This window comes from Indicator indicator, chromosome 11 (genome assembly GCF_027791375.1).
Source record: "Indicator indicator isolate 239-I01 chromosome 11, UM_Iind_1.1, whole genome shotgun sequence".
In the NCBI taxonomy this organism is placed as follows: Eukaryota; Metazoa; Chordata; class Aves; order Piciformes; family Indicatoridae; genus Indicator; species Indicator indicator.
Window position 1 is genome coordinate 7,089,443 of NC_072020.1, and position 19,954 is coordinate 7,109,396.

General features: G+C 40.4%; 1 protein-coding gene across 2 annotated transcripts in view; it reads left to right on the plus strand.

Moving 5' to 3' along the window:
- RBMS3 (RNA binding motif single stranded interacting protein 3) overlaps positions 1-19,954 on the plus strand; it is a 688,691-nt gene that overhangs the window by 357,596 nt on the left and 311,141 nt on the right. The window lies entirely within an intron of this gene.

Consider the following 19,954-nt stretch of genomic DNA (forward strand, 5'->3'; position numbering starts at 1 on the left):
GAGTTTGGGATCCCAAACAGAGATCACTAGGTGGAATTTATGATAACAAATATTTGTGTGTGTGTGTTGAAATAAGAACATTGAAAGCTTTGAAAAATAAAAATCCACCCTTGTTATGATGCAGAACTGCAGTGCTTTTGATCTAGACCAGTCCAAAACACAATAGCATCTCTGAGATTTTTCATCATCAATCAACTTTTCAAATGAAGTTTGGTACAGTAAAGGACTGAATCCAGACACCAGTTCTTTTGAAGTATTTTGGTAGGAGTAGAAATTTAGTGAGATGTTACAATTTTACAACTGTTGTGGTGTGGTGGGCTGAAATTCCCCTCCCACAATAACAACTCCAGGCTAGCTCAGTTCAGAAGCAAATGAAGCTGGATTTTGCAAGCTAGAACTACAGTCTACCATGGAACGCAATGAATATGTACAAATATACACTATTTACAAATATGGACAATTAACAGAACACAACAAAGCCCCCTGGCTCCAGAGGGGCCCTGTCTCTTTTCCTGCCTTCTCCAGACCCCCCTGGCAGAAGGAAGAAAGCCAAGAAGCAGAGAGGTTGTTAAACTTAGCTTTTCAAGGTCAGTGTGCCAGTATGTTATCTGCGAAGCTAAGCACAGAAGAGAAACACAGACTGCCCAGCAGAGAAACACCAGACAGACAGACTGAGAGACTGCCTGTACTTTGTTTTGAGTACTGACTCTTAAACATTTCTCTCTCTCCAATGGAAGTGTTTAGAACAATCATTATTTTGCTTTCTTACACCCAGTTGGCATTTATTTACATTTTTTCGCTTTTCTGCTTGAACTTTGTGAAGAAAAGTTAAAGGCATGGCGTTAAAACCACCACAACATCATTTTGCCTTTCCTGATTTTGATTTGAAATGCTGAAAGACTTCCATAGGTATGCTTTGTGGGGACTTGGCTGGGTGGGACTGGAACTAGCAGCCTCACTGAAATGGTAACTGAACTTTAGCAAAATTATGTGAGCTTGAAACTCTTCCCTGGACTTTCTCCTACTAAAGGTGCTAGAGGTAGAACTAGCTCACTGTTTGCAGGAGTATAGCATGCTGGTGATTTTTTTGTATTTTATGCAGACTGAATTGTGAGGGTATCTGTCTGGTGTTCATTCATTGACATTTCCCACTCATGACAATCACAGATAATGCCACCTCAGTGTCCAGAATCTCAGTAGGTGTAAACTGACTGTAATCTACTGGCATTCAAAATGCTATATTGCTATAGATCTTGCAGTTTGAGCCTTTCAATGTTCAGACAAATGCTCTTGGCAGATCCAAAATGAACTAGCTATTCTTAGAGGACCCTTTGGCACTTGGTGTGAGGCTGTGGTACGAGCACTGCCACTTGGATCGTGAAGCTCAGAGAGCTCGTTCCTACCTTTTCCCTGCTTATGGGAAATGCAGACACATCAAGAATCTGAGATTTCCTTTCAGCACCGTGGCAAAATTTTTCATGTGCTCCACAAAGGTAGTCTGGTCTATGATTAAAGAGTTTTCTCTTGCTGTCATGAAGTTCCTGTGTGAACAGATGCTCTTTAAGAGAAATGCTGACTTGGATTTTGCTGATTTTCTATCTTTTTAACTGAATGGAAGTGAGGAGAAACCAGGTAGTTGTTCTGGGCTTTTATTTCTTTCCTTTTTTTTTCCCCCCAGAATATTCAAAGTATTTATTAAAGCAAAAGGGAAAAACAATGTAGGGAAATTCAAACATCTGAAATGATGAGGATTTGTCATGGCAGCATGTAGCTTTTTGAAGTAATATACTGCAAGACATTTTCTTTGCCTATGCAGCTAGTATCCACCTGTCCATAGTGTCTCACAACCTCACTGTAGGAAGAAATTCTTTACAGAGAGGGTGGTGAGACACTGGAACAGGTTGCCTAGGGTAGTTGTGGATACCCCCTGCCTGGAAGTTTTCAAGACCATGTTGGACAGGGCCTTGAGCAGCCTGGTCTAGTGAAAGGTGCCTCTACCCAGGGCAGTGGAGGTGGAAGTAGATGATCTTCAAGGTCCCTTCCAACTATTCTGAGTTTATGGTAGAAGTCCAAACTATTCTGATTTTTATGGTAAAAGACCAAATCCTTTGTCCCTTTTCCTCCTCCCCAAAATAATAAAATGCATAATGTATAGCAGCAGTCTGCAACTGTATGAGCAAGACATATGTTTGCCTCTTCAGAAATGGTTCTTTTCTGTAGAGCTGCCTTAGCTTACCTGGGTGGTTTCTCATGATGTATGACAGATTCATCTGCACAGGTATTCACAAAACAGCAGAAGGTGCTGGCACTAAGGCTTCCTGCATAGAACTGTTAATTTGCTATGAGATGTGAGGTGAAAACCTGCATTTCAGTCAATAAACCATATTGTTTTGCAAAACAAGTGGGTTTTTTGAGAGCTGTGTTTAAGGGAGGTATTCTCCAAAGCTAGCTTATGCGCAGGACACTGATTGCCCTAGGCTAGCTGCCAGTGCCTAAAATGAGCCCTTCTGAACCTATTTCCTCCACTCTAGCATGTGACAAGGCTGCCAGCAGTACAACTGTCACTTGTAATGCCTGGCGTTTGGCAGTTCTGGGGAATAATGTTCTCAACCCACAGTATTTCTCTCTCAGGGAATACTGGAAGTGTTTATGGTTACATACATTTATCATAGCCCATTCGGTTTCCAGGTTTATTCCAGCAAGGAGGCCACCCTCTAAGCGATGTGTAACAGTTTGTATTTAATTGCAGCTTGCCAAGTGGGGTAATGGAAGAGAAATAATTTAATCTGAATTGTTTGAGAATGTACAGGGCTGTTTTGGTGAATCCTACCTGCTGTTCTGTATTCCTGCTGCGGGGTTTGGGGCAGTGTGTATCGCACACTAAACAGGAAACAGCAGACTGGGGGTACCATTGATGCTTGAAGTGCAGAGTCCATTACACACCATGTCAGACATTTCTGACAAATGTTCTGACACTATCAAACCTTTTATCAATTTAAGAGTAACCTTGTCACAGTAATCTGTCAAACTGTTCACATAACTAAAGGAAAACAAGTCATCATAGGCTGTACAGTAGCTGAGTAAAGAAAAAAAAAAATTGCTACTGGAAGATTTTTCTTTGTGTGGTTTTGATCCTCAGTATGTGTTTTAAGTTGTGTCCAGCCAAGTTGCATCAAATTCTCCTTTGGAGCAGAGAGTTGTTATGTTACACTGAGTCTTTTGGGATGTTATACAATGACTCTGTCAAAAGTTACACTGAAAATGAGTGAATAGGAAAGTTCAGCAAGTAGGAACCTATTGGGGTTTTGCATATGCATCTCATAAATATTGAGTAAAGGAACTTCCAAAAACGGACCTTGGTCTCCCTTAACCTTTCTTAAACTTTGTTTTTGTGTGTGTTTTTTTGTTTTGTTTTCTTTTTCTTAAAGAGATTTTTGTATCCATCTGTGATCATATTAATCATCAGAACTTAGCTGTCTAAATTTTTTATTTTTAAATATGTCATCAAAATAATAGTAAATATCACATCATTAACGTTTCTTTTTCTGAGGTACACAGTCTCTGCTGCTGCAGTGGTACACACCATTATACATGTCAAAATATGCTTTTTTCATCAGAAGGAAAGATAATCAGCCTCAAGATGAAAAATTATAGATTATAGACAGAAGCTGCACACGATGTGCCACTATATAAGCAAAATATACATTATTATCTTTGAAATATTCATAACCTGTCAGTCTAACTTTCATGCATGATGTTACATTCAATCCAGAAGAATTCTAAAATTATCTTTAAAATATACAGAGATGGCTTAGTCCCCTATTGATATACTGGACACATCTTATTGTCAACTGCATCATGGTGAAGAATCATTTGAAGGGGATCCGATGTGAAAATTAAACATTTGAGCTCTCTTACTTTGAAACTTTTTTCATTTGGAAAACTTGCAGCCTGTCTCAAGATTTTTTTTTTTTCTGTCTGTGTTTTCCTATGTTTGCACTGAAGAAAGCTTAAGCACAACATTTTTAAAAAAGGTGAAATCAGTTTTGAAGAAGAGAAAGGGAGTTTGAGAAAGGAGTTGTAAAATAACTCTCCCCTCTCTGTAATTCTGAAATGAAAGTTGACTTAAAGCCAGTAACATTTGACTAAAAAAAACCCAAAACTTTGTGCATCTCGCAGTTAAGCCATCATCATATATTCAAAAGGTAATCACTGTCCATCTTGATTTAGCATGATTTTTTTCATGCCCAGTCTATAGTCTACAAGAAAGCTATTTCAAACTTTTGCTGTTTGATTGTTTAAACTTATGGTTATTTGGTTTGTTTTTTTTTTTTTTCTTTTTTTTTTTTCTTGACTTAGTTCTCTCTTCCTGCATCTGTAGTGGACCTTCTGCAATCTATTTCCATCTACTTTGCTCTTACTTGGATCAGTTATCTCATCATCCTTCAAGCTCTGATTTCTTTGTGGTGCAGTGTAAAATTAAAACACTTAAGCCGACAGTAAAAATATCTAAACCTAAGGAGCAGCAAGTCCTTATGCTGCTTAGGAAGGGGAGCCAGAATCTCCCAGATAAATGGTTTTCCAGGCATGGGAAATTCATACCGAGTCTAGATTTGTGCTTTGTGCAGATTAGTCAAGGTTTTGGATTTGTTTCTGAGTTTGTTTTTTGTTTGTTTGCTTGTGGTGGTGGTGTTTTTGTGGGGGTGGGGTGTGTTTTATCAGGGTTTTTTTGGGAGGGGAATTTTAGTTTTGTTTTCTGAAGGTATTGATCATGATTGTCTCCTTGACAAGTCATCAAGTGTGAGATGTGAGCCTGCTGTTTCATCCTCAGTGTCCTTGGCTTTGTCCTATGGAACAACTAAATAAATAGTCAGACCACCATTGTTTGGATTCTACTAAAGGAGAGTTTAACTGAAAATAAACACATCATTTGAAAATTTAAGTAATGACTTGAATTCCAGACTATTTTTGAAATGAACCATGTGCATTCCTTTTGCTCCCACAGAAAACTGCTGAGTTCATTGGTGTATGAAAGTAGGGTTCAAGGTGCTTTTCAGAACAGGGTCTTCTGTTAATGGCTGAAACAAGTAGAATGTTTTCTGCTAGCCTGAGCTTTATAGCAAGTTCATGGTGACCATTTCTGCCATGTGTAAAGGCAGCAGAATATGACATTCCTACCTACTTTTATTTTCCATTTGTGAAAATAACAAGTCCATATTGTATAGGAACCGATTAAATGAAGGTGTGTGGAAATAAGTTCCCTTCATTTCCTTTTTACTATGAACTATAAATAAAAGATTAACCAAAATCCCCACAGTGAACTGAAAACCAAATAGGCCAAAAGAATCCCTGGAGTCAGTCCTTTGTTCTACAATGAAGTCAGACCAAATTTGCACCCAGTGTAAACTGGTTTTCTTACCTTGGCCAAACCATCAAACCATCACAGCCCTGTTGAAGAGAAAACTCAACCTATTGGAGATTTAATGTAGCAGTAGGGAATTAGCCTGTATCTGCTCCTGTGTTTTTAAGAAGTAATCGTTTGTGTCGGTGTGAGCTGAAATTCCCCCGCCACCACCAACAAGTAACCAGGCTAGCCCAGTCTGGAAGCAAATGAAGGCTGTATTTACAAGCAGAGTCTAAAATCTACGATGAAATGCAATGAATATGTACAAATATACAAAATTCACAACATTCACAAATATATACAATCAACAGAAAAGCACAACCGATCTCCCTTTGCTTCCCCCCCAAGGGGACCCTCCCAAAGGGGCCTCTCTCTCCCGGGAGCTTCCCCCCAGACCCCCCTGGACAGAGAAGCAGAGTTAGTTAAACAGAAAGTTGTTAACTTAGCTGCCAAGGTCAGTGTGTTATCTTCAGCCAGAAGAGAAGAAGAAACAGCAGCCAGACAGCCCAGCAACTGCCCCCACTGCCGAACGCAGAATGTGCAGAGTGCCTACTTTGTTTTGGGTAATAGTTCTTAAACATTTCTATCTATCCAATGGAAGTGTTTAGAACAATCGTTATTTTGCTTTCTTACACCCAATAGTGACTTATTTACATTCTTTCACTTTCTCTGTTCTGAACTTTGCAAGGAAAAATTAAAAAGACAGTTTCAAACCATCACATCTTTGGAGACATGAAGAGATTTACTGTGGTCTGTAACCTTGTATGTTAAAGCAAGGTGCACTGTGACTTCAGTATTAATTCAAACAAAACCCTCTAGTCTATGCTTCTGCTGTAATTAATATCAGCTACTCTGTGATACAGCTGGGACTGAAAGGACATCAAGGTGAGAGTGTGCTTTCAGATACAGGAACAGTGTGGCATCATATAGAGCAGTTCCTGCTTAAATCTTAGTGGATGGTTTGTTCAGCGTATTCTGGAAGCATGAGCACTGTGCATGACTCTGGAATCTGCTGAAGAGATCTGTCTTTGTAGGAACCAAAGCAGAGAAATCTGTCTTGTTCTCAAGTTCTTTGTATTGTGGACTTCTCCTAGAAGATTAGTAAGAGGGGTGGGAAAGGAAGAAGAAATTAATTTCAGGTTAATACTTTTAAGTCAAAATGCCTTTGATCAGGAACTACATGGTTAACATTAAGGATGCAATAGACATAAAAGCAAAGGAACCTAGTGCCATGGACATGATTTGTTAATTCTTGCATTGAAGACATGGTGGTTAATGCTGTTACAAACACTGTGGCATTGCTTTCTGGGTCTGAAATGGCACAAAGCAGTGAACTTGCATTTCATCTAAGCCACATCTTGGTTTCTGAAATCAGTTGATTTGCAGTTTTGCTCTCCGTTACATAAGTATTTCATCTTTGCAGTGTTGTAAACGTTTTTAATTCCCCATGAAAATAATCTCAACATGTCTCCCATTGTTAAAAACAAACACTGAAGTTGCCCCAGTAGGCAGTGAACTGATCCTCTTCTTACCTAGCCTCTTTCATCAGGGACAACAAAACTCTAGGTCAGCAAATGCCCACAGCACTAGAGAGAGCTCCATCTGGGATGTGAACATTCCCATTGTCAGGAAGAAAGGTAAGAAAACAATCTGTGTAAAGTAATAAATGAGCACCTGCACTCATCCCTGTTTTGAACGTGCCTGTCTTGTCACTGGAGTGTGACAGAGTGTCAGTGAGTTTCTCGTCTCCTTTCAAGTTGGATGAACCTGATTTAATGGAAGATAGGGGAGGAGGCAGCCTGCTCAGACACTGCTGCTGAAAATATTTCTTCTGATGAATTTTAATTAAAGTCCTTGGGAAAAAAAAAGGGAGAAAAAAAAAGCCCACAATAAAAAGGAGAGCTCATAAGAGAAATATTGAGTGTTCTATGCGCAGTGTGAAGGACAGGATCATAACAGGCACTTGTTTTGCTTACTGTGCAGGAAGGGTGCTGAGGTAGAAAGAGGGCAAACACCCTTAATGAGCTACATCTGACCTGTTCTGAGATGTGCATGTTTCCAGCCTTTCCATGAGCTCTTTCTTTGTCCACTTCTCCAGCATATTTTGTGTACAGCTGTCAGCCATGGTATCACCATCCATCCATGAAGGTATCGTTTCCTTATTGATGGATGATGGCTCAGGGCCAAAAACTGTCTGAAAGACAGACTCTGCACTGTGCATATTTGTCAGACAAATGCCTGGCTCTGTAATGTGGGTGACTGACTTGTAAGATGTTCAAGAAGGCCAAGTGTGAGGTCCTGCACTTGGGTCATAACAGCTCCATACAGTGCTTGGGAAAAAGTAGCTGGAAAGCTGCCTGGTGGAAGAGGGTCTGGCGATGTTGTTGACAGCTGGCTGAACATGAGCCAGCAGCATGCCCAGGTGGCCAAGAGTGTCCTGGCTTGTTTTAGAAATAGTGTGGCCACCAGAACTAGTAAAGTAATTATCCCTCTGTACTCAGTACTGGTGAGACTGCATCTTGAATACTGTGTTCAGTTTTGGGCTCTTTGATACAAGGAGGACACTGAGGTGCTGGAGTAAGTCCAGGGAAGGGCTGTGAAATTGTTGAGGGGTTTAGATCACAAATCTTATGAGGAGTGGCTGAGGTGTTGTTTGGCCTGGAGAAAAGGACCTTGAGGGGAGAGCTTATGACTCTCAACAATTCCCTGAATGGAGGGTGTAGTAAGGTGGGTGTCGGTCTCTTCTCCCTAGTAACCAGTGATAGGATAAAAGGAAACAGACTCAAGTGGCATGAGGAGAAATTTAGATTGGATCTTAGGGAAAAGTTCTTCACTGAAAGGGTTGCCAAGCATTGTAACATGTTCCTAGGGAACTGGTGGAGTCACCATCCCTGGAGATGTTTAGAAGGTGTGTAGATGTGAAACTTAAGAACATGGTTGAGTGGTGACTTGGCAGTGCTAGGTTAGCAATTGAACTCGATAATCATAAAGGTCTTTCTGATCTGTTGTCCCTTGTGATTTGATGGCAGTGGTGGGAGTATGGAACATGTGCAAAGGGAGGGTGGAAAAGGAAGTAGGAAATTTTCTGGTTAGTATGTGGGTTTTTTTACTCCTTAGGAGTCATGAACTTCTGGGAGATGATGAAGACACACTGTTCATCTTCTGACATTTGTGTAGCAGAAATGTTTCTGTAACCTTTTTTTAGAGGGTATCACGAACATAATGTTCCAATCTGAGAAATGCATTGTCCTAAAGCTTTGCTGGAAAGAAACAATACCAGCTATGGCTAATGCACCTCCCCTTCAAGGCAGAAATAACCTGGGCAGTGCTTCCAGCTCATGACAAGAACCTTAGAGCATATCTGTAATTTCTATAGAAGGGGAAGTGACAAGCCAACTTTAGTGGCAAAGCTATTGAATATTATCAGCATGAAAACAACAATGTCATTGTGTTCAGCTGCTAGACTTTCTCATACCATTCCAAACAAGCATCGACAAGAGCTCTGTGCTGTGCAGCATGCAATGCCCTTCATTCCAAGTATTTGGTTACTTCCCAGCCAAGGGCTGCTGCTAGATTTGTGCTTAAAAAAAAAAAAAAAAAAAAAAAAAGTCTGTAGTTGTGTAGTTGTTGTTTTGTTTTTTTTTTTTTAAAGATGTTCTCTTGAAAAGGAATTTCTTAGAATTTTCTTAGAAAACTACGTCAAAGGTTTTATGTCTGTCTCGTTATAAAACAGAGACAGGAAAGATGGAATGTTTTCAGCCTAATTTTTAAAAGATGTTGATCTGACAGAGATCTGAGAAGGGCTTTTTCTTTCTTTGCACATGTACTTTCTGTGTTCCCATCATGAGCTCTAGGGAGAGTGGAGACTGCTCGTTCTTTTGAGGCAACTCCAAATAAAATAATGAAGATAACAGCCATGTGAAAAATACAGGTCCTATTCTGAAATAAGATCTCTGCCAACAGATAGCCAGCCTCACATAAGCTTCATGGAAGCACAGCAGTCTGTTCAAATAGCAGTTATTGCAGGATCACAGCCATGTTATTGTTTCAGTGTAATACAGGTAATAAGTGCAGCACTTATGGCTATTACTGCCTGGTGATCACAGGAAAAAAAAAACCCACCACACACACAAACCAGACATGCTTTCCTTACTTCAGCTTCTCAGTTCAGCATTTCCAGGTACTTCTGGGGTTATAATCCAATTATTTTCTGTAATTCACTGATTCAAGAAGAATGTTAAGTTTTTCAGTTCTTTATGATAGGGAATTAGTAATTAAAAGAGAGAGAATAATTCACGATATTGAAGATCTAGAAGAAAATAAGGGATGGTCTACCATTATTTTCTGGTTGATTTGTGTCCTTAAAGTCCCCTTGTTTGCTTCTGGACAATTAACTTTGATGTAGAGAGTATGTTCCAGAAAAGCATCCACTCTGAGGATGTGAAAGCAGCAGCAAACCTACTGCTGTTACTAACAGTTTGTTCCTGTTTAACTCCATTCCCTGGGCAGAACTTCTGATCCACTTCCAAATCAACTTTCTGCTGGTGATTTTTACCTGTTGGTTCTTGGTATAATCAAATTAAGGACCATTCAGATTCCCTCCCTCTGTCCTCCTCCCAGATGTACTAAGACACTTATAATCAAGTCACTTTTAAGGTTATTTTTTGTGTAATAACCAAAATAGAGCTAAGTCTCCTATTTTAAGGCAGCTTTCTCCAACCTTTTGGATAATTTAATCAAGGACTGCAGGGGTCATTTAAATGCTTTTAAAACTAATTATTTGAAGGTAGAAACAATTTCCTTTTCAATGTTTATGGAGAGTTGTTTTTATGTACAACTTTATCTAGCCATATCTGTTTGTATGTGTCCTTAAGTGAATGAAATCAATCACTGGAACACTCAGGAGAAATGATGCTCAAAACTTGCCATAGTGTCCTAGCAGGAGTGTGGTCTGTGGAGATCACAGTGAGCTGGTACTGGCACTTTATCAGAAGGAGAAATTCATCTCTATACCTCTTTGATTACCCTTAGCTGTAAATCAGGTATCTGTCCAGCCTTGGCATTGAGTAAGAAAACCCCACAGAATGAGAAAACTTCAATGCTCTCAAAGCTTTGGTTTAAAAAGTCAGGAGTTTAAATCTACATTTAGTTGTGGAGAACCTAATTTCACAGAATCACTAAGGTTGGAAAAGACCCCAAGGATCATCAAAATCCAACCTGTCACCCAGGACCTCATGACTACTAAACCAAGTCACCAAGTGCCATGTCCAATCCCCTCTTGAACACCTCCATTTCTGTGCTCAGCTTCAATATTTCTTTTTCCTTCTTTACTTAACACTGAATTTGGGATTGTCAAGGAAATGGAGTATGGTTATGAAGTTTTTGTCATTACAATAATTTAGTACAAATATTTAAGTGTGAAGTTTATGAAGTACCCTATGAACTGCAGAACTGTGTATGTGTCTATGTTTGTATATGTGATATTCCTGTCACATATCCAAACACACAGCCATTTCAAGGAGCCAAAAGATTTGTATGGGGCAATCTCACGACTCTCAGAATAAAATGAACTCAGAGCAATTGCTCCTAAATGGAAAGGAAAACTGCTGGCTACGGTGGAATGAAATGCAATATGACCAAGTAATTGATGGGCTTTAAATCAAAGCAAGGCAAAGGTGTGATTGATTGCAGGTCTTACAGATGTCACAGACAGGCTGTAATGATACAGCTATTAATTGCTATCAGCAACAGTTAGCTCTTGTTAGGTTCCTGCATCTGTTTGTTCATTGGTTCTTACTATCCCTTAGATGTAGAAAACTAAGAATTTCTCTTAATTGCAAGACCACACCACTTGTCCCAGTTGTGCCCTTGCCATGGTACTTTGGAGACATGGTGCTTCTGGTAGGTGAAGCACTAGCAGCTGAATCGCCCACTGGTGCTGGGTAGGTATAGCTCTACCAGCCAGCATACGAACCGTGTTGTGGTGAGGAAGAGAGGAATGAGGTTGACAAGACTGACTAAAATACATTGCAAATCCTTGGATAATGTCTGTCAGTACAGTTCAGGGTGTACTGAACCAAATCTGTGGAGCACATTGCCTCCACCCTCCCACTTTCTGCCTAATGCAATCCTCCTCTAAAGCAGGATACTTCTGCATGGTAGTCAGGTTCATCATTTGTTAAGTAGGTGCTGGCTAGCAGTGCAAGGTTTTTGAAGGGAAAGCTTGTGTTAAATCTCCCTTTGGATGCTGCCCTAGGATTGTTGCAGTTCACATACATGTGGCATTTTCATCTCTCCTCAAAGACTTCTGCAAGGGATTTTTAAAGGACTGCACCACTAGTTAGTAGCTGTCACCAGTGTGTGAGGCAGAGTCTCAGCAGAGAATTTAGCAGCCCTCTGTTGTGCCTGGAGTTGAAATGTCATGAAGTAAATGTAGCTACATTTTTTTTCAGACTGCCAAGTCACAGCAGCACCTCGCTGAGCCTGCAAGAGGCATCTCAGCGCTCTTAGCAGATTCCTGGGGCACTTTTTCTTGAGCCAAGGGACCTGCTGCAGCAGGCTGTCTGGTGGGGACATTGAGGCAAGTTCAACAGGCTGAGGGCTTGTGGGCTTCAGGCTGTGTGCCAGCTGTAAAGTGCTTGTCATGTCCTAATGAGGTAGCCCTCCAGCCCTGCTATTAGGAGGTCTGCAGCTGGTCTGCTTAATGGTATTTAGTAACAGTATGTGCAGTATAGCATGTTCTCCTATTACACAGAAATCCACTAATGCAGGCATCAAGAGCGGCAGGTAATTCAATCACACTCACAAGAATTATATTAACATAACATTAAAGAGCTGTGTAGGCTAGCAAAAGACAGGAAATTAGGGAGTTAAGGCTTGAAACTTTATCCTGAACTCACCCATATTGTGCTGAAGTATTTGGAAATTTCCATAGAGCATATGATTTTATGGAACCTACAGTGGGGTGAATTGTGCTGTTTGTCTGGGGAGGGTTTCCTTGTCTAACATCAGCCAGCATTAGGGAGAATTATAGAAAGAAATCCTGGCACAATTTACAGAGCATAGCTGGACAGCTTGAGCTTTAAATATGAATTTCTTGGCTAGGACAATTTACTCACTCTAGCACTTTTGTTGACTTATTTTCAGACCAAGCTGCATTTTGGTAGCTAAGCCCCTCTCCTAATTTCAAAACTAAATGTTAGGGTTGAATTTTTTTTTTTCTTTCCTGTTAAACAGTCAATAAAAAATTTTGGTTTAAGTTTTCAGTATTTTTTTTTCTTGTTTTGGGTCCTGATGAAACTATTAATGCAGTTCTGGAGCCTCTATTACAAGAAGGATCTGGAACTGCTGGAAGGTGTCCAGAGAAGGGCCATGAGGATGAGCAGAGGGCTGGAGCACCTCTCCTATGAGGACAGACTGAAAGAGTTGGGGCTGTTCAGTCTGGAGAAGAGAAGGCTCTGAGGAGACCTTATTGTGGCCTTCCAGTATCTGAAGGGAGCCTAAAAGAAAGCTGGGGAGGGACTTTTCAGGGTGTCAGGTAATGATAGGAGTAGGGGGCATGGAGCAAAACTAGAAGTGGGTAGATTGAGATTGGATGTTAGGAAGAAGTTTTACACCTCGAGGGTGGTGAGACACTGGAAGAGGTTGCCCAGGGAGGTGGTGGAAGCCTCATCCCTGGAGATTTTTGCAGCCAGGTTGGATGTGGCTCTGAGCAACCTGATGTAGTGTGAGGTGTCCCTGCCCATGGCAGGGGGCTTGGAACTGAATGATCCTTGAGGTCCCTTTCAACCCTAACAATTCTATGATTGTATGATTCAACTGAGTAAGCAAGATTAACTTCATCATGTAAAAATCCTTCATTGGAAGAAAAGGTGTTGACTCCCCCATCTTCTTCCTCATGGCTTCTAGTCTTCCATTGTACCTCCTTCTATGAGCAGGTAGAAAGGGAAGTTCTTGCAAGGACATGATGAAGGAGGGAAGGAATCAGTTCACAATGTGTAAGTAGTTCATAGCGAAGGCTTAAGCTGTTTTGTGAGAACAGTTCTTGTGTTTTACTCATTGGCATCAGAGTCACAAAAAGCTAAGGGGAGACTTGTCTGTCACTCCACCGCAATCAAACATGAGATTGCAGGTCTCTCAGAGGTGGTGAGACCAGCAGCTACACTGCTTGCAAAGCAGCTAAGCCAGTGAAACATGCAGCACCCAGTTATTTTCTCACATCCACAGACAGGTCGTGCGGGCTGTGCTGCAATGTGTTCTGCCCTTGAATACCCTGGTACCAGTGCCTAAGTAAAACCAGCATGAGCTCAATTTGTGTCTGATTTAGAGTTCATTCTCATGTGGCTCTGGGAGAGAGGTAACTGCATGATGGATGTTATTGAGAGGTGATTTAAAGATCTTAGTCTAGTGCAGTGGAAGTAAAGAGCGACACAAAGCAGTAAGAATCTTTTTCTTCTGCTAACAGCTCATTTGGAGATTTTGTGTAGTATTTTTCTAGAGATTATGAACTCTAGGTATGCTTAAGCTCTGAGGTTGTTCTGATTTTCCTCCCTTGTGCTTCTGTGCTAAGGGCTGAGGAGTGCCACTGTGTCTGTCTCTGTGGTGAATAGAATGGTCATTAGTGACCATGCATAGAACAGTAGGATGGCAGTATCCTAGGGGAAATCAATTTTCTGCCGAAAACTAGGCTTGCAAAGAGTAGATTATTTCCACTGAAGGGGGAGGTGGTGATGGGGGTGGTGAAGGAGACAAAATTGACAAAGGATTAAAACCTACAAAGGCTTCAGAAGTATGGAGAGGCTTTCTGTTCAAGGTGGATTTTTTATTCTGTGTTTTTCTCTCTTCCCCCACCTCCCAAAATCTGAGCAGATCTTGGACATGGTAATCTTGGAGCGAATGGACTTCTGGGGAAGTTGGAGAGGAGGCTAGCCAGGGTTTGGGAAAATGGATAGGTAATAGGATCCTTTTGAAAAGTGTGTCTTTCTTTTAGATGGAGAATAAACATGCAAAACCAAATCACTTGTGCACGTGTAACTTAATGAAAGAGTGTCTGTGTTGTAGCTGCTTTGGGGTTTTAGAGCCTCATGGTGAAATCTGGGACTAGGTTAAAGCTAGATGAGGTAGCTCCATGCTCTCCTGCAAAACTGGCTTGACTGTGGCATGCCCAGCCTGGGCTGTTCCTCACCATGTGCAGGTGTAGTTGGGAATTCAGTCTAGGGCCATTCTCTCTTACATGTTTGTGCCTCTTCTCTGAATCAGTTTCACTGCAGCACTGAGTGTCTCTCTCTGCTTTGGGCAGCCCACTGGTTAGGAAGGTCCTCCTCCACACTGTAGTGGTTTGCTCCCCTCTCTCTTTTTCTGCTGGTTTCCTGCTGCTTAAACCTTGTTCTTTCTGTCACTTGTAAACAGGCTGGAGAAAGTTTGTTTCCCCTAGGATGCTGTTATTGTCCTCTTGTAACAGGTTTTGAAAACAGTATTTCACAGGGGAGATAACAGAATTAACTTATCACTGGCATAACTTTGCTTAGACTATATAAGTATGTTTATAAGCTTACATCTAAAAAACATAAGCAGACATAAATCTTTACATCTCAAACAAGAGGAGAATTCTTTTCTGACTGCTCAATAGTAAAGGCTAAACCCAGAGATCTGATAAGATTCCCATAAACACAGAAGCTTGAAAACAAGGAGCTTTGTCCTAAGAATGTGGGAATCAAAAAGAAGCTGAAGTCTGAACTTGGGAAACTGTCTTACAAAATGCAGTGTTGCGTGTGAAGTAATATTTAATGCTTCTCAGAAAATGCAGAACGGGGCAAATCTGTAGATGTTTCTCTTGATCTCAGTGGTCTCTGGCATAAGCCCAAAGAAAGCAAAAGGCAGAGGCATATAGGAAATGAATAGCTGGAGTGGATCTTCTATTTTGCTTTGGCTTCTTAGTCAAGATGTTGGTCTGTTTAGATCTTCCTTTCTTGAACAGCAGAGAGGGAAAGGGTTGGAAGCTCCCATGGTCTGAGTAAGTGGAAGGAAAGTGTGCAGATGCAGTTAATGAATAAAATGTTTCAGGAAGGTATAAACACATGGCCTGATACTGCAGGTGCTTGGATTGTGAGAGGTGGCCATTGGGTGCATTCAGTTGTACATCACTGGAAATATTTGCAGACTATAGCTCTGTTTCCTGTAGAATGTCTTGGACTCCATGAAGAATGACTGAGTCCTCCTTATGTTGGTTTTGTGCTTTCACTGCTTCTGCTGAAACGTTCAAAAAACATTCAGCTTGCTGTGAGAGCTGATAATTGCAGTTTGTCTGTTATTAATTTTTAAACCCAGTACATTTAACATATTATATTTTGGCTGTTGGAATATGATTTATCTGTGTAGGGCATACATGCTGTTTATGTAGGAGCAGTAGTGGAATGAAGGAGGTCAGCACTGGGGTTTTCATCAATCTTTAAATCCAGCTGTTTTTACAAAGTGGGAAATAGAACACAAGGTGGATTTGTTATTTGTAATTCTTTTTGTCCTTTTTTTAATTTTTAGTTTTAATTTTCTGGGACCAAAAACATGCAACTGCCAAACAGGTTTGTTTTTTTTTCCCCCTAACTGAGCATGTTCACCAGTATTTGATGAAGATGTTTCCAGCCCTCAGAAAATTATTGCAAGGCTCACAATATTTGTTTCTCAAACCCCTAGATCCTGAAGCATGTGGTAAGATAGGAATCATTCAACATTTTAAAGATAGGAATCATTTCAGCCTTTTAAAAAATGTAGGGTTTGCTCCTTCATGACTGTAAAGAGAGGCATGAAAATACAACCTGACTTTATACAAGAGTTCAAATATATAAACAAAATAAAAGGCCATCTCAAATGTATTTATTTCTTAGCTCTTTTTTATTAATACTACAAATTAATAACTTGTGTATTAGAGAGCAACAGGAATTGTCAGCACTGTATTGTGTGGCCAGTTAGAGGGAGAATCTCAGTGAATCACAGTTCTCTCTCTCTCTCTGTGTTCATAATACTCAGAATGATGTCTCATTTTTCCCACATATATCTTTATATGGTTTGAGGATTGTATCTGATTTGATCAATTTATTTGAAGGAACCAGTACCCAGTAATATACAAAGTCTTTTCTTGAGGACTCCCAAGCAACTGAAGCTAATTTGCTTCCAAGTTCAATGTTACTGATCATAATTCAAGGTAAAAGGTAAAATACTGAAATTTGTGCTCCTTCCTCCAGAACCTGTCCATTTGTATTTTAGAAAGGATAGAGTAACATCTCTTTCTTTATAGCTTTCCATCCAGGGCTCTGCCTGGCAGGACCAACTAAGTGTCCTTTTAAGGACAGAAAACACTGAGTATATAAAGAGTGTATTTACTTGATGAATCCCATGGCATATCTAACCCCTTCCTGGTCCATGTGGGCTGTTTCTGGGTGCAAGCTGAACCATGATAGAGTGCAGCAATTGCCAGTGTTTACTTTTCTTCTGTAGAGGAGACTCATGGCCAAAGTGACCAGTGAGAGCAGCTGGCACAAAGCCTGAGTGAGAGTTTTTGTTTGACTAAGGTTTTGTTTGTCTTGGGCTCAGAAGTGCTGACTGATGAGCAAAGAGTTACAAGATGTGCTAATTATGCCATATTACCTGCTCCTTGAGGCCACCTTAAAATGTAACTTACAGCACTCCAAGACAGAAAATGATGAGGCAATTGCTGGTGGTGTAAATTGGGGCAGCCCACTGTACCTATCAGGAGGGTACTATGTTGCTGGAAACCAAGAGCCTGATCCAAAGTGCAGTTTTTAATGATCTCCCCCTCTCAAAATTTTTTTTTACCAACCTGACACAGTGAGGCTAAAGTGTTCAATGATGTCCAAATTTCTTTGGACAATAAAAATGGAATAATTATTTATATAATAGACTGGAGTCTAAAGAGATAAAAATAATAATTTCATAACCTGTTCATGCCTTTTTGAATTTACATGCAGGCTTTTGAAAGCATTTTGAAAACATAACAAAATTTACACAGGAGTCCTAAATAATGTCTCTACGATGAATGCCAGGTAGCTTCACCTAGTCTGAATTTTATTGTTGAGAAAGATATCACTTAAGAGAAGGTTTTGGAGAAATAATAATTTCATAACCTGTTCATGCCTTTTTGAATTTACAGGCAAGCTTTTGAAAGCATTTTGAAAACATAACAAAATTTACACAGGAGTCCTAAATGATGTCTCTATGATGAATAGGTAGCTTCACCTAGTCTGAATTTTGTTGTTGACAAAGATATCACTTAAGAGAAGGTTTTGGAGAATACATGCTTTGGAACCCTGGCCTGGGAGTTGGAGTGAGTTAGCAGCATGAAAAGATTTTTTTTTTTTTTCCCTCTTAAAGCTAATCACTGTAGTAGTTACAAGCCTTGTAGTGAGGAGAGCAAAGCACTTGCTGACTGGAAACATGCATTTGCATGTCCTGTGTAAGCCTGTTTACTGTGTCAGGGCTGTAGGAAGGACTTTTCCACATCAAATAGGCACGTTAATTTATGAACCTCCAAACATACTTTAACCATGAGAAAGGTGGATCATTCTGTTGAAGTTCAACTGAGCTTCTTACATGCCTGAAGTCACACAAGTCTATGAGTATTTAAAAACATTGTGGCCAAATACCTTATCAAATCCATTTTCATACCCTCTCCTGAGGCTGTCTTTATGTTGCTGAGTTACTGAAACAAACTGTCTAAAACCCTTTGCTTTTAAAAAAATATTTTAAAATGAAATTCAAAGAAAGTCAAACCCCGGAGGTATTATGTCCTTATCCTGGGCAATCAGTGTGAACTTTTGACAAGATAATTATAAAAATACAAATCCATGCTCTTGTTGCTTCTCCTTGAAGAACTGCAGACAAAGAAGAATTTGCTTCTCTGCAGCACTTTGGTCAGAGTTGTATACAACTATGGCATTCCAGCCTTAAAAGTAAAAGAATTAAAATAAGTATATTGAATAAAAAGAAGCAATTCTCTCATGTAGTTGCTGAAATGGTGTTGTTTATAAAGACATCCATTTTTCTAATTTGTAAATAATGAAAGGGGAGATCTGTGAACTCTTGGTCTCACTCACATTTGGTTCTAATGGTCTCTGTGTCAACTTTATGAAATGCTTTAGCTTTGAGTTCTCAATTTGAATTAATAGAGTTCTTGCACCCTCCCCCCCCCCCCCTTTTTTTTAAAAAAATTCCTTTCCTTTTTAATTTTTTTTCTTTGCTATTACTGGAAAAGGAACGTGTGTATATGAATATATTTCACAATATGCTGCAGTCACTGAATTCTTTTAAGACTGAATTGTTTTAGTGAAATATTGGAAAATCTGCACATCTGAATGTTCAGGTTTCCCTTGAATAATGAGGCTATTGTTAAATGTTTGAATACTTTAGAGATTAGCATCAGGATCACAGGATGTTAGGAGTTAGAAGGGACCTCCAGAGATCAAGTCCAACACCTGTGCCAGAGCAGGAGCATAGAATCTAGCACAGGTCTCACAGGAATGCATCCAGATCTTGAAAGCCTCTAGGGAGGAGACTCCACAACCCCTCTAGAGAGGCTGTTCCAGTGCTCTGTGACCCTCACAGTGAAGAAGTTCCTCCTCATGTTGAGGTGGAACCTCCTGTGCAGTAGTTTATATCCATTGCCCCTTGTCCTATCATAGGGTGCAACTGAGCAGAGCCTGTCCCCTCCCACTTGACACCCAGTCCTCAGATATTTATAAACATTGATTAAATCCCCTCTTAGTCTTCTCTAGACTAAAAAGCCCCAGGGCTTTCAGCCTCTCCTCGCAGGGTAGTGCTCCAGTCCCTTCATCTTTCTTGTATCCCTCTGTTGGACTCTCTCAAGTAGATCCCTGTCTTTCTTGAACTGGGGAGCCCAAAACTGGATGCAATATTCCAGGTGTGGCCTCACAAGGTCAGAGTAGAGGGGGAGGAAAACCTCCCTTGATCTGCTGGCACACTTCTCTTAATGCACCCCAGGATGCCATTGGCCTTCTTGGCCTCAAGGGCACATTGCTTGACCCATGGAGAACTTGTCATCCTCCAGGATTTCCAGGTCCTTCTCCACAGGGCTGCTGTGTAGCAGCTCACCTCCTCTGCTGGGTGTGCTGGCATACTGTCCTGTAACAACGAATCCTCTGTCAGTAAGCAAGGCTGTGAATGAGGAATTGGATAAAAGACAGAAGAGCAAGAACATACAAAGTAAACAAACTCTACACACAGGAATGATATGTTGAGGGGGTGAGGGTGTTTTGTTTCTACAATATCTGAAATAACTGAATGTGGTGGTTTAAAACTGTCTTTTTAATTTTTCCTTTGCAAAGTTCAAGCAGAGGAAGTGAAAGAGTGTAAATAAGTCACTATTGGGTGTAAGAAAGCAAATGTTGAATAGGGAAAACTTTTAAACTCTGAAAATCTGCTTTAAGTTTTTCTTGCAGTGCTGATGAGCAGTGTCTTTATAGTAGGAAAGATAGGTTTGGGAGGTGGCACTTGGTGACATGGTTTAGTGGTCATGAGGTC